This window comes from Parasteatoda tepidariorum, chromosome 1, assembly GCF_043381705.1.
Source record: "Parasteatoda tepidariorum isolate YZ-2023 chromosome 1, CAS_Ptep_4.0, whole genome shotgun sequence".
NCBI classification, from domain to species: Eukaryota; Metazoa; Arthropoda; class Arachnida; order Araneae; family Theridiidae; genus Parasteatoda; species Parasteatoda tepidariorum.
Genome location: NC_092204.1, coordinates 26,592,116 through 26,606,980, shown reverse-complemented (window position 1 = coordinate 26,606,980; position 14,865 = coordinate 26,592,116).

Sequence of the window (14,865 nt, the reverse complement as noted above, 5' to 3'; positions counted from 1 at the left end):
TAAATTTTGTACCCTCCTTCCCGACCTAAGACCTGTTTTAATCCTTCCACTCGGCAGCGACGTTATATATATACGTATATGCTGTTTATACTATAAATATTCATTTCTGTCCTGTTTTATTTAGCGATTTGTTTTGTTGCGGTGACTGAAAATAATGGTTAAATCGTTGCTTATTGTAAAATTCTTATCGAGTGTCTTGAGAGATAGGCTTTAAAATATCCTTATAAATTAGTTCTGATAATATTTAAAGCACCGGAATTAAACGTAAGATACGGATTCTTGACCTTAAATTCTTTGAGTTTTTTTGGAAAATATAGTCCTAATAGCTTAGTCATAAGAGCGGTCTAAAGTTTCTTTCTGTTAATTTCAAGGTGAAAGTGTCTTGAAAGTTAATCTCATTCTTTAGTGCATTTCGTCATATATCGAACTGTATTTAGTCAAACAGTTTTAAAACTCGTTTGTCCAAAAATTATTCCATAAAAAGAATGGTCGTTAATAATTATTTAATTTAAAAATGATCTGAAATATTGGTTAATGCACTCTTTAACTTCCAAATTGTCGAATTGTTTTATTTTATAACCGTCGTTGAACAGCCTTCCCAATTTTGGTTTACGACTACTGATGTTCAACTCCGTAGCCTTCTAATTTTGAACCCAATCCAGAAGACAAGGAAACTCCTGGATCAAGTATTGGGGAGAAATTTGCTTTCGTGGAGGACTTTTTGATGAAACTAACCCACATTTGCGTTACATGGAGAGGAAAATATCCCACAGTTAGTCCGATGGCAAGGGAACTCTAACCACAATCCGTCTACTACTGAGGATATATTACGTCAGCACTGTGGTCGGTGCGAGCCGGGTGCGGATTTCGTATCGACCAGCCAACGCTGAGATTCGAACCCGGGGACACTTCATTGGAAGGCGAGCTGTCAAATTGTTTAGAAGATCTGAATATTTAAAATTCAAAGCTTTTTTTCAATCTTTTATTGCTCATTAATGAGTTTTCATCGGACTTTGGATTTCGCCTCTTAAAATGATTTAAATAAATGTAAAAGTTCAAAGCACTCTGTTAAAAATTGTTTTCTGCGTGAAATTAACTTTGAATAAGCGAGTTATATAACTGTGAGCCAAAGTCTACTAAGCACGTTATGCTGTGAACATAGAAGCGAGTCCAATGGGATCAAAATTTCGACCGATTTCAAAAAATATATACATACAGAAAATATACATAGAGAATAAAAAAATTGGTGAAAAAAGTGTTCATTCAGCTAAATTTGCTTTAGACTAAATAATTAACGCACATATAAATTAATTCTTGAAGCATTAAAATGTGTTTGAAAATCCAATAATTTAAAGTTTGAGTTTCTCTCCCCTTTCCGAACTGCCTGACTTTTAGACGGACATCTAATTTTTATTTTGCGTTCAAATAAAAAGCCCTGCTTTCCTTTTTTGTGGCAGATTAAAGAAAAATTATCATCAGTCTATTTCCAAAATAAGAGATAGCATAATTTACTTAAACGTATTGATCCCTGAAGAATTAAAAAACTTTGAAGTTGAAACTAAAATCCTTTAAAAATATATATCACCTTATCAGGACTATTAGGAATGTATTAAAAGAGACCCTTTATCTCCTGAGGCGAATATTTTCTCCTCCATCTTTTTAATCCGTCCTCCCGGCTCATCTTAAATTTTAACAAATTAGAGGAGTTGAAATATTTCGAAAGCTTATAAATAATTNGAACACTGATTTAGAAGAACTGAATATTTAAAATAGGACGCTTTTTTCAACCCTTTATTGCTCATTAATGGATTTTGGTCGGACTTTGGATTTCGCCTCTTAAAATGATTTAAATAAATGTGAAAGTTAAAAGCACTCTATTAAAAATTGTTTTCTGCGTGAAAACTTTGAATAAACGAGATTTATAAATGTGAGCCAAGGCCTACTAAATCAAAATTCGGATCAAAATTTCGACCGCTTTCCAAATAAAAATATTGATAGCATATTTAAAAGATTAAAACTAGTACAGAGAGAATAAAAATCTGGGGGGAAAATGTTCATTGAGCTAAATTTGCTTTACACTAAATAATTAACGCATATATAAATAAATTTTTGAAGCATTAAAATTTGTTTAAAAATCCAATAATTCTCGTTTTTAAAATATGAGTTTCCCTCCCCCTTTCGAACTGCCTGGCTTTTAGACGGACAATTAATTTTTATTTTACGTTCAAATAAAAAGCTCCGCGTTACTTTTTTGTGGCAGATTAAAGAAAAATTATCATCTTCCTATTTCAAAAATAAGCGATTGTATAATTTACTTAAACTTATTGATCCCTAAAGAATTAAAAAACTTTGAAGTTGAAACTAAAATGCTTTAAAAGTATATATCACCTTATCTGGACTATTACGAATGTACTAAAAGAGACCCTTTATCTCCTGAGGCGAATATTTTCTCCTCCATCTTTTTAATCCGTCCTCCCGGCTCATCTTAAATTTTAACAAATTAGAGGAGTTGAAATATTTCGAAAGCTTATAAATAATTTCATTTTTTCCCCCGCGATTATCCAGGAAAATATTTCTAAATTCATTTTAAATAATCTCAAAAGAAGCACAAGAGAATAAGGAAAACTTTTACGAAAAAATTAAAAATGGTGTTTATTCATTTCAGATTTCTTTAATCTGAAGATAGTTAAAAAAAAAAAATTTCCGATGTCCACCCGATTGGCACTTGTCATTTAGATATCAATTGGCCACTCTTTCAGGGGCACCATATTAGGTGGGCCAACGTTGTGTAAGGACAGATAGTACAGAGAATGAAAGAACGTCTATACCTTGTCCGGGATTCAAACCCAGGACCTTTATGATGAGAGGTCAGCTCCCTGACCACTACGCAGTCCGGTCGGCTCTGTAAATTATTATTAAGTCCCGTAGTGGAGTGATCCTTAAGACACGGTTCCCAGCAGATCACCGAAATCATGCATCACTGGTTGCGGTCAGTGTGCGGGTGGGTGACCACTTGGATCAGTCTGCGTAGGAACCGAGGGTTTGCGGCATTGGTCCACGTTAAATTGTTCTACCGTAAAGTGCTCGCCTTCGCGTGCAGGTCATCGGGCTACCGAAGCGGGGGTGCCATCCCCTTTGCAGAGGATGAAAATTGTGATGGCATGTCTTCGGATCATCCTCGGGGATGTTTCCCAGACCGTCGCCAATAGCCCATTGTGCAGCTCTAGTGCGACGTAAATGAACTACAACAACAACTGTAAAATTATTAAAGGTAAAATAAAAAGCATAAAATTAATAAAAGTTTTAATGGTATTGTAACTATTTTTAACACTATTTTAAAGGTGTTTATCTGCTTCACTTATTTAGCATACCTTCTTCGCATGCCGACTGGACTTTGTAGGGTTCAAGGAACTGGTTTTGCATCAGAAAGGTTCTAGGTTAGAATCCCAAGCAAGGCATGGATGTTCTTTCGTTCTCTGTACTATCTGTCCTTACAGTGGGAGCAACGTTGGCCCACCTAATATAGTGCCCCTAAAAGAGTGCCCAACAAACCTGCCCTATAAATGCCTGAATTGACGAAATGGCTGAATTGACGAACAATGGTGGACATTAGAAATAAAAAAAATCCTTTCTTAGTATTATCTGTTATAAATAATTTTTTTTTTTATTATGATTCTAAATTAAAAGCTTAAAATGAGAAACTTTGCATCTTTTTAGTGTGAAGTAATCCTATAATATCACTTTATTAAGCAACAAATCGATATCCAAATTAACCGTTTTGCAATTATTAAACAGTACTTCTTTATTGTAAGATTTGTGTGAAATTGTGCCCCGTCCACATATGCAATAAAAATAAAGAATACAAAATTGTAAGACAATATTAAGAATTTACTTTCTGCACTATAACTAGATAAGGCCTTCTGCTAAAAACATGGAACGAATTTTTTTAAATAACCTAAGCTATTTTTTTTTTTTACCTCTTTGTACATAAAGAAGAAAAAAAAATTGCTAAATGGTGAACGTTGGTAATTAACTGGGGGAAGATGTGTTCTAATAGAAAGTAATGCGAAAATAATATGACCAAAAAATATGAAAATTTTAAACTATATCCTCTGTAGTTACTTTCTAACGAAGTAAAATAAAAAAGCTTTTTTTAAAAGCAAATCATCTCACTCGACGCTTTCATGTCCGATAGGATGAAACGTGTTTGGATTTAATTTGGTTTTGTATCAAACCAAATAAATTATATTTAGCAAGTTATATTATTCTATTAAATGTTTAAAAAAAACATGAACTATGCATTTGTTTATCTACGCAATAAAAAAAGTAATAATTTAGTCGAAAACTATTCTTTTTTACACGTATGCCTGAAATATCTAACCTGAAATATATTCTTCTTTATAAATATGAATATGTAAAAATAGATTCATTCATATTTAGAAAAAAATAAAACTGTAATATTACCTTTAAAAAATATTAGAAATTTTTATCAAACCTGACGTGGAATTACCAATTTATACTATATTTTTAAAATTGTATGAAATAATTATGGTATGTTAAAAAGTTGGAAAAAAAGTAACTCAAGTGTCTTAAAGATTATTTTTAAAACCTGTTTATTTATTTATTTTTAATTAACTAAACTCTTCTTTTGTTATAGAAAACTTTTGCCTAAAAAAAGGTGATCTATGCTTAGACGTTGAGATGAGACAGGCAAAAGCTTAAATATAAATCCATCTCACTAAATTACAGTCAAATCTGCATCCTTCATTTTAAGAGGATTAACAATATGAAACACTTAACAAAAGAAAACTTCTTCACAGTGGACGTCACCTCATTTCAATTAACACTCCCTCTGTTTAATTAACTTTCCTGTCTTAACCTTAATTTAGTTAAATTGTCACCACAATCGAAAACAAAACCTGGAGGTTACAATAGGAGCACCCCTTCTATTAAATTCTTTTGAAAAAGAACATATGCACCATCTTCTCCTATTCATCAACAAATTCTTCAGTTCGTGTCGAATCATGTAACTAATTGAAAATAGTAAATTGCAGAATTTCTTCTTTGTATTTCCTAATGAATTTTTTTCAATTTCAGGTGTTTTCGAAAACATGATTTAGAAAGACAGATTAGTCTTTTCTTATTGTTTTTAACGCATTTCCTCAAATTCTTGACGATTATTAATGATATGAAGTAACTAAAAAAGATTTTTAGAACTAAATCCAATTTTTGCAAAAGGGATTTTAGTTTTTTTTTTCTTCTCTAATTTAAAAATGAATAATAAATCAACTTTAAATGTGTTTACATCAAAAATGTTTCATTTTCGAGGAAATATATTTTGATTACCTTTTTGAATAGCCTCTCAATCAGGCTGCTTTTCTTTAATTATTTAGTATTGTTAATTAAACTTTTATGGTTATTTAATTATTGTTATTTATTTATTGTTATTAAATATTTAGTATTAGTAGAATTTTTATTTATTTATTGTTATTAAATATTTAGTATTAGTAGAATTTTTATTTATTTATTGTTATTAAATATTTAGTATTAGTAGAATTTTTATTTATTTATTGTTATTAAATATTTAGTATTAGTAGAATTTTTATTTATTTATTGTTATTAAATATTTAGTATTAGTAGAATTTTTATTTATTTATTGTTATTAAATATTTAGTATTAGTAGAATTTTTATNATTTTTTTTTCAACTTCAGGTGTTTTTGAAAACATGATTTAAGAAGACAGATTAGTCTTTTCTTATTGTTTTTAACGCATTTCCACAAATTCTTGACGATTATTAATGATATGAAGTAATTAAAAAAGATTTTTAAAACTAAATCCAATTTTTGCAAAAGGGATTTTAGTTTTTTTTTCTTCTTTAATTTAAAAATGAATAATAAATCAACTTTAAATGTGTTTAGATCAAAAATGTTTCATTTTCGAGGAAATGTATTTTGATTACCTTTTCGAAATAGCCTCTCAATCAGGCTGCTTTTCTTTAATTATTTAGTATTGTTAATTAAACGTTTACGGTTATTTAATCATTGTTATTTATTTATTGTTATTAAATATTTAATATTAGTGGAGTTTTTATTTATTTATTGTAATTAATTTTGTTTTATTATCATTTATTTATTGGTTATTTATTATGCTGTTGACAGATTTTGATGATAATTTCTATATTGTTTTTTGTTAGTTGTAATCTTTTTTTAGTTTGTTTTATACCTGTCGTTGAGCAGCCGACCCAATTTTGAGTTTATGACGACCAATGTTCAACTCCGTAGCCTTGTAATTTTGAACCCAATCCAGAAGACAAGACAACTTCTGAATCCAGTATTTTATTTTATTTTATAACCGTCGTTGAACAGCCGACCCAATTTCAGGTTTACGACTACTAATGTCCAACTTCGTAGTCTTGTAATTTTGAACCAATCCAGAAGACAAGGAGATGACTTTTTGATAGAACTAACCCGCATTTGCGTTACATGGAAAGGAAAACCTTCCGCGGTTAGCCCGACGGCAAGGGGACTCTAACATATGATCCGTCTACCACTGAGGATATTTTACGTCAGCACTGCGGTTGGCACGAGCCAAATGCAGAATTCTTATCAATAAGCCATCGCATGGATTCGAACTCAGTTCCCCTCATTGGATAGGGACGATCTATCCCCTTAGCCACCACGGCAACAGTTTTAAAAATAAACAATTTTTTAAAAGATCTTTCTTATCTAACTTTAGTTTTGATGCTTAAATTTTTCTCGGTTCTAATCATAGGCTTTTAATTCCAAATCCAAAAATAACAACTTACAGTGATGCACTCGATAATATTAAATATTCGCAGAGAGACCGGATCATCATCATTTAAAAAATTATGATTAGTTGCGGTTAATAGCACTTTAATGGCCAAAGATAATCATTGGCGACGGCCATTTTTGAGTCAAAGACATTGAAAGAAATAAAAACAATTTTCTAGTTCTAAGAGAGACACACTTTTGTCATCATTATTTCCGCCCCGATCTAAATGAGAAGTGATATTTCAGAAATATTAAGTGCATATTCTCACGCGAACTTCAGTTAATAATTTAAAGGTTGTTTTTAGATTGCGATATGTTCGTTTCTCAGGTGAATATCTGTAAATGTCTATCATTTACCGGAGATTGTCTATTAACCCTCCAATGATGGACATTTGTTTAAAGTTCGGGAGTTGTCATCATTCAATATCTATTATGGATCGCCAAAATAAATAGCTTTCCCATTCTTTAAATTGTCTTCTTTCTAACTAGAGTGGAGTTCTAGATCGGGGTTGTGAATCGATATTTCAAGTCACCGAAATGATTCGTTGATTCAAACTATCATTTTTAATTCTGATTCGAAACAATTATAAATTGTCGTATTTCTAGCTAGAGTTGAGTTTTAAATTAGAAATTTGATTCAATATTTCAAGTCACCGAAGTGATTCTTTGATTCAAATCAGCGTTTTCATCTCTGGTTCGAGTTACTTATAAATTTCTAACTCGAGTAACTAACTACTCTAAATCAGGAATATGAATCAAAATTCACCAGTCTGATTTTTTGTTGCTGTTCAGATCATCATTTTCAACTCTGATTCAAATTAATTACAATATGCCTTATTTGTAACAAGAGTTAACTTCTAAATCAGTGATATGAATCAATATTTCAAGTCAATAAAATGATTTTTTGATTCAAATCATCGTTTAAATTCTAAATCGAATTAATAATAAATTGCCATATTTCAAACTGGAACAAAGTTCTAAATCGGAGGTATGATTCGACATTTGAGTCACCGTAGTGAATATTTGATGCAAATCATCATTTTCAACTCTAATTCGAATTAATTATTATACGCCTTCTTTCCAACTAGTATGAGTTCTAAATCAGGCATATGAATCACGGTTTCCAGTCACCAAAGTGATTCTTTAACTCAAATCAGCATTTTCAACTCGAATTTGAATTAAATATAAATTTTTTAACTAGAGTTGAATTCTAAAGCAGGGCTATGAATCAATATTTCAAGTTACCGAATTGATTTTTTTGATTCAAATCATCATTTTCAACACTGATTCAAATAAATTGTAAATTGCCTTTTTTCTAACTATAGAGTTGAATTCTAAATCAAGGATATGATTCAATATTTGAGTTTCCGAATTTATTCGAATCATAATTTTTAACTCTGATTCGAATCAATTATTGAAAATCCAGGGAATGAATTGATGGAATTGTTTCGGTTAATCCGAATTAATTAATTTAAATCTATTCATTCATGTTTGTTAATTCGAATGAAATTTCTTGATCCAATTTTACACTGATTATCAGTTTCAGGGATAAGAATCAAGGTTGCATAATCCATTAATTTCAGTAAAAGTCAGTTATTATATTACAGCTGATTTAAATCGCAAGTTTTATCCCATGATTCAAGTAAAGTCCTTTGATTCGAATTACTAACTTAGTTAATTTAAATAATTTTGATTGTTCGTTTTGCACTAACCGTAACTCTACGTAAAAAAAGGGGGAGTAAAAACAAAATGGAGAAACACAAAAAAAAACATGCATTTTTTTGTTTCTTAAATATAGAAAATAGTATTATAATAAGAATACATATTTTTTCATTCTGTTAAAAATAGTTTTTAAGAGGGCAGATGCACAGTCTCACTACGTATTTTTCTTCCTTAAAAAAAATAATAATAAGGAGATGTATAGGAGTCTTATGAGACTTTCTTAAGAATGTCCCCACAAATGTCGGAAAGGGTTGGTCCTTAACCTAAATATTTTTACCCAAAAAAATGGAATTTTGAGTTTTTTCTTTTCTTTTTTTAATATTTTCTTCTTTTTCTACCAGCCCTACAGCCAATTTCTAGGCATTGCTGTTTCAAGCAACTTTAACCATCTCGATCTATCACTCTCCATCTAGTGATTCATAAACTGCTCAGACACTTTTCCACGCTATCTAACCATGTTGTACGGGGTTTATTTCTTTCCTTTTTTTATCCTCTTTTAGGTTATTAAAAGTTATTATTTTATTTACTTAGTTATCATCGTCATACTTATAAACAAACATAACCATCCCATTTGTTAAGTTCTAATAAATTTCACTACATTTGGTTTTCTGAATTTGCCGTATATTTGTATATAATTTGAATATTATAACAATAGAAATTAAGATAGAAAAAAGCATTTCAAAATGTTTGTTTTAAGGCGATCAGATATCTCTAAATATGCATACAAAAGAGTGACAATGCAACATCACTTCATTGCTATTATTTTGTCTTTAGAATGAACTGCGAATCAGCAAAATTTTATGAATAGCGTTTTATTTGTGCCTTCTAAAATGTAGAAATGATCTTAGTCCATTCATTATATTCACAAAACTCGCGATTTTAAAAATAAAATATAATCATAGCAAATTAGCAGGTATTTTTCTTAAAGCGAAAAAAAAAGTGGGAAAAAGTATAATTCTGTTTATTCAACGACTCAATGAAAATGTCTTAACCATCACTTATGCGACTTAAATTCATTAGAAAAGAAAAAACCCACAAAATTTTTTATTTTGAGAAGTAAAAAAATAAGAGCACAGATACATATTAGGCTTTCATTTTTACGACATAGGCTTGAATATTTCAAGGAATTAAATGTAGAATTTTAAGGGCCAAAATTTAAAAAAGGATATTTCACTGAAATATATGCTGCGCTATGTGTATACTACAAATGTAATATTCCTAACTAAAGTAAACTTATATTCCTAATTAATTTCGTACGCCCTGGTCCGATTTTAAAACTAACTTTCGAGCAACACAACTGCCAATTTCAAATAATTTTCTTTCGAAAAAAAAAAAACTTCTCATTCGAAAAAGTCTTTTATGATTTTTTTTGTCTTAATTATATAGAACTTGAAATAGCTCTAATGGTCATTTAATGATTTTTCCGGCTCAAATGAACTGGGGGGAGGGACATTAAAGACCAATGTGGGGATGGTCAGGATAGAAAAAAGAACGATGGGGCGAGTGGTTTGTTCGAATCTGTTCAGAAACATATCACTCTCTACGTTTGACCGCCCCCTTCCCTTACATTAATATTGCTCAACTAATGATCTCGGTAAAAAGGGTAAATGGGAAAATCAACTACCAAAAAGAAACGCCTACATTTATCATAAGGGAAAAATTACACATTGCAGCTTTGCTAGTTGTAAACAGAGTGGTCTCTCTAGTTATCTATCTATTTCTAGTTCTCGCTATCTATCACTCTATCTCTATTTGTTTTTCCATCTGTATCTATTTATTTCGATCTATTTCTTTTTATTTCTATCTATCTCTATTTATTCCTATATATATCTATTTATATCTATCTCTATCTATCTATCTCTATCTATCTATCTCTATCTATTCATCTATATCTTTCTTTGTCTCTCTCTCTCTCTCTGATTTACCAGCAAATTACAAGTTTATAAACTTATTACCTAGTTAGTCGAATCACTAACTTACCGATTCATCCATTTAGTAACGAACACATTAATTCATTCGAAAATTTATTGATTCATTTATCCACGAACTCACTGATTCATCTATTCTAAAGCTAATCGAATCGTTCATTCAATAACTCAACTATGCATCTTTTCACTAAATCAACGGTTCACCATTCAGAAGCTAACAGATGCATCCATTCGCAAATTAACTCATTCATTGACGAATTTACTAATTTATCCATTCTATAGCTCTCTGATTCATTTTTTATAGCTCATCAATTCATTAATTTAATATCTCAATTGTTCGTCCTTTCACTAAATCAATGGTTCATCTATTTAGTAGACAACTGATTTATCCATTCACAAATCCAATGATTCAATCATCCACGAACTCACTAAGGTCGGGATAGCCTGGTTGGTACGGCGTTGGGGCACATTAATTCTGTCGGGTCAAAAGTCCTCCATATTCTTTAACAAATTATACTTCTGGAGGTACTGAATTGGAGATTGATCGTTCTCTGGTTCAGATCAAAATTACGATCTGTTTAGGAATGAATGGATGTATGAATGCGTCCATCCTATAAACGGGCTGTGACGTGCGTTTGACTGAATTCGTATTCTTGCCCAAAGATGGAGTCACTGAAACTCATGAAACGCACCCTCTGCCTTAAATTCGCTCGGTTTCACCGAGCAAAGTTGCTGATATTGGCAAGTGGTATTAGAAACAACAACAACAAAACACGAACTCACTGATTCATCCGTACTATAGAGCTGTTTTCCTAAGACTCTGTAGTCACATGAAGTAACGTTTTTTTTTTTCTTGGTGTGGGAATAATATGCTATTCTCATAACTGCTGTGAGATTTAAACCGTTATAGTTTGCTGATATTGGCTGTTAGGTTGACTGTTAGGTTGAAGTTTAGCCTATCCTTAGCCAGTGCCCTCTTATCCTGATTCTAAAAATAACGCAAAACATCAAAAGGATGAATAGCCACAGTTTTGTGAAATTAATAAGCGTTAGTGATCAAATTTTTTTTATGTTTAAAATTTTACTCTAACGTTGTATTATCTGGGCTCATAAAAATTTGAACTCGCAAAAATTGAGAATTGTTCTTTTATTTTGATAATTTTCCTCCGTGGAAAAATATTTAGGTCTAGATTGGTCTACATCTTTTCATCTAGATGGGAAACATCTAAGTTATTTATCTATTCTAAAGCCCTGATAATTCTTTATCTCAAAATGATTTATATAGTTTAAAATTTTTGTTTTTTTTAAAACTTTTTTTAATTTTTCTTGGCGTAAGAGATTTGAAATGCACTGGATAGCTTCTTAATTCCTCTACAAGTCGCTTCTTCTATGATGTATTATATTTGTTGAGGGCCGGGATAGCCCGATTGGTAGGACATTGGGCCCATGTCCAAGAGTTCGTGGGTTCGATCCCAGACCGACCGAAGACAATGGTAACTAAATGGTGACTAATGCACGTTAAATCTGTCGAGTCGCAAAGTGCTCTAGGTTCCCATAACAAATCAATAAATCTGGGGGTACTGATCCAGGAGTTTCCTTGTCTTCTGGATTGGTTCAAAATTACAAGGCTACGCACCTGAACATTAGTAGTCGTAAACCCAAAATTGGATCGGCTGTTCAACAACGGTTATAATATAAAAATAAAAAAAAACAGTTGTTCACAACTATTAGAAAAAGTTTTGTTGATCTAGCTGGCGTTCTACGAACATGAAAATGAAATCTCTACGAACAACAACTTAAAGTAGATTCATGCAGAAATTCGATTTTTTTTTAAAATCAAAAAGCTTTTGTGATTTTATTTTTGATATTTTATATTGTTTATTTTTAATATATTTAATTAATATCTCTAAGAAACACAAAAAAAAACATGCATTTTTTTGTTTCTTAAATATAGAAAATAGTATTATAATAAGAATACATATTTTTTCATTCTGTTAAAAATAGTTTTTAAGAGGGCAGATGCACAGTCTCACTACGTATTTTTCTTCCTTAAAAAAAATAATAATAAGGAGATGTATAGGAGTCTTATGAGACTTTCTTAAGAATGTCCCCACAAATGTCGGAAAGGGTTGGTCCTTAACCTAAATATTTTTACCCAAAAAAATGGAATTTTGAGTTTTTTCTTTTCTTTTTTTAATATTTTCTTCTTTTTCTACCAGCCCTACAGCCAATTTCTAGGCATTGCTGTTTCAAGCAACTTTAACCATCTCGATCTATCACTCTCCATCTAGTGATTCATAAACTGCTCAGACACTTTTCCACGCTATCTAACCATGTTGTACGGGGTTTATTTCTTTCCTTTTTTTATCCTCTTTTAGGTTATTAAAAGTTATTATTTTATTTACTTAGTTATCATCGTCATACTTATAAACAAACATAACCATCCCATTTGTTAAGTTCTAATAAATTTCACTACATTTGGTTTTCTGAATTTGCCGTATATTTGTATATAATTTGAATATTATAACAATAGAAATTAAGATAGAAAAAAGCATTTCAAAATGTTTGTTTTAAGGCGATCAGATATCTCTAAATATGCATACAAAAGAGTGACAATGCAACATCACTTCATTGCTATTATTTTGTCTTTAGAATGAACTGCGAATCAGCAAAATTTTATGAATAGCGTTTTATTTGTGCCTTCTAAAATGTAGAAATGATCTTAGTCCATTCATTATATTCACAAAACTCGCGATTTTAAAAATAAAATATAATCATAGCAAATTAGCAGGTATTTTTCTTAAAGCGAAAAAAAAAGTGGGAAAAAGTATAATTCTGTTNATTATTAATTTTTATTATTTTATATTATTCATTTTTTTATTTTATATTATTTATTTTTAATATTTAATTAACATCTCTACAAACATCAAAATAAAATCTCTACGAACAAGAACATAAAACTTAACGTATGCAGAAATTCGATATTTCTTTTGAAATCAAAAGGCTTTTGCGATTTCATTTATTAATACTGCTCCTCTACATTTTTGGGCATTTAGAAAAACGAAAAATTATAAATTATTATTTTATTTTAGCGACTTTTATCAAAAGGCAAAACAATTTCACCAAATTGGTGATTTTTAAAGATTTGCCGTATTTTTTTTAAATTGAAATATTAAAAAATAATTGTCATATTTTAAATATTTCGAAGATTTGGCAGTTTATACGTCCAGTCAGTTATTTTCAATACAACAAATATAGTATAAAATAAAAGATTTATTTCGAATTTAACCATTTCATGCGATTTTTCCTTCAAAGTCTAATTAATTTTCTTTCAAGTCTATTTAATTTTCACGAATAAACTGATGTTGGATATTTACTTTAATCGGCAGTATTTTTCGATACATGTAAAATACAAGGCCGCCACCCACTCACAATTTGAGATATATTTTTGATTCTCTATAATTTTTTTACTAGACAAAACTATACCAATACTGTTCTGCAATCGGCAGTTTATGAAAAGATATCTGTTTTTGAATTTTTGACAAGTATCTTTGCTGTTGTGCATTGGAAGTCAAAAGAATATTTGGGCAACTTCCAAATCGTTTTTCATTATTATAAAATGTAATAAATTTGAATTGTTAAAATTCAAAAAATGGACAAACGTGTAGTTTTAAATGAGTGACCCAAAACATGCCGCATTTGTTTGAACTTTTTGAGGAAAAAATTCACGGAAGTTCCAAAATCTATCAAGCACTATTTCTCCTAATTCAATAAAGCGATCGTTTTATTTTTCACCTTTTTTTTAAAAAAAAAGGCATAGTGCTGTCAAATAATACTATATTATCGAAAGTTTGTAAAGTACAAAAAAAATATACCAAAAAAATGCAAATCCAAAATTTAACCTGAAGCAGCAGGATAGCAAAGTTAGAGGCGTCTTCAATTAGAAAAACCTTTTTAATACACGGTCCCTTTGGATCCCGAAGATTGGTAAAAAGCAACAATTAATATATCCTTTTCATTGATGAAAAAAAAAGCAGACATTACTCCATATTCAGTGCAGATGGACCATGAAGGGTGGGTGTTGACGTGAATGGAACGAAACCAAAGGGGTCAGAAGACATTCGAATGGGGCTTAATTTTGATTATGTTCCGCCCCTCTGCGTGCATGCATCTCCCCTTCAGTCTGATGCACCTTTTCCGCAAAAGAGGGGAGGGGGTTGAAAATTCTGCATTATAAGCAATTAGAAAAATTCTCTTTAGAGTAATTTTTCATTTAGCAGACGACGTAATGCTCAGTTTTCGTGGTTGGGGTGGTGTTGCGCCAATTAACGATTAAAGGGACTCTTCCTAGTTTCTCTAATTTTCTAATTAACAAACGTTTGCTTCTGGGAGAAAATAGATGAGAATGATCTGATACGAAAGG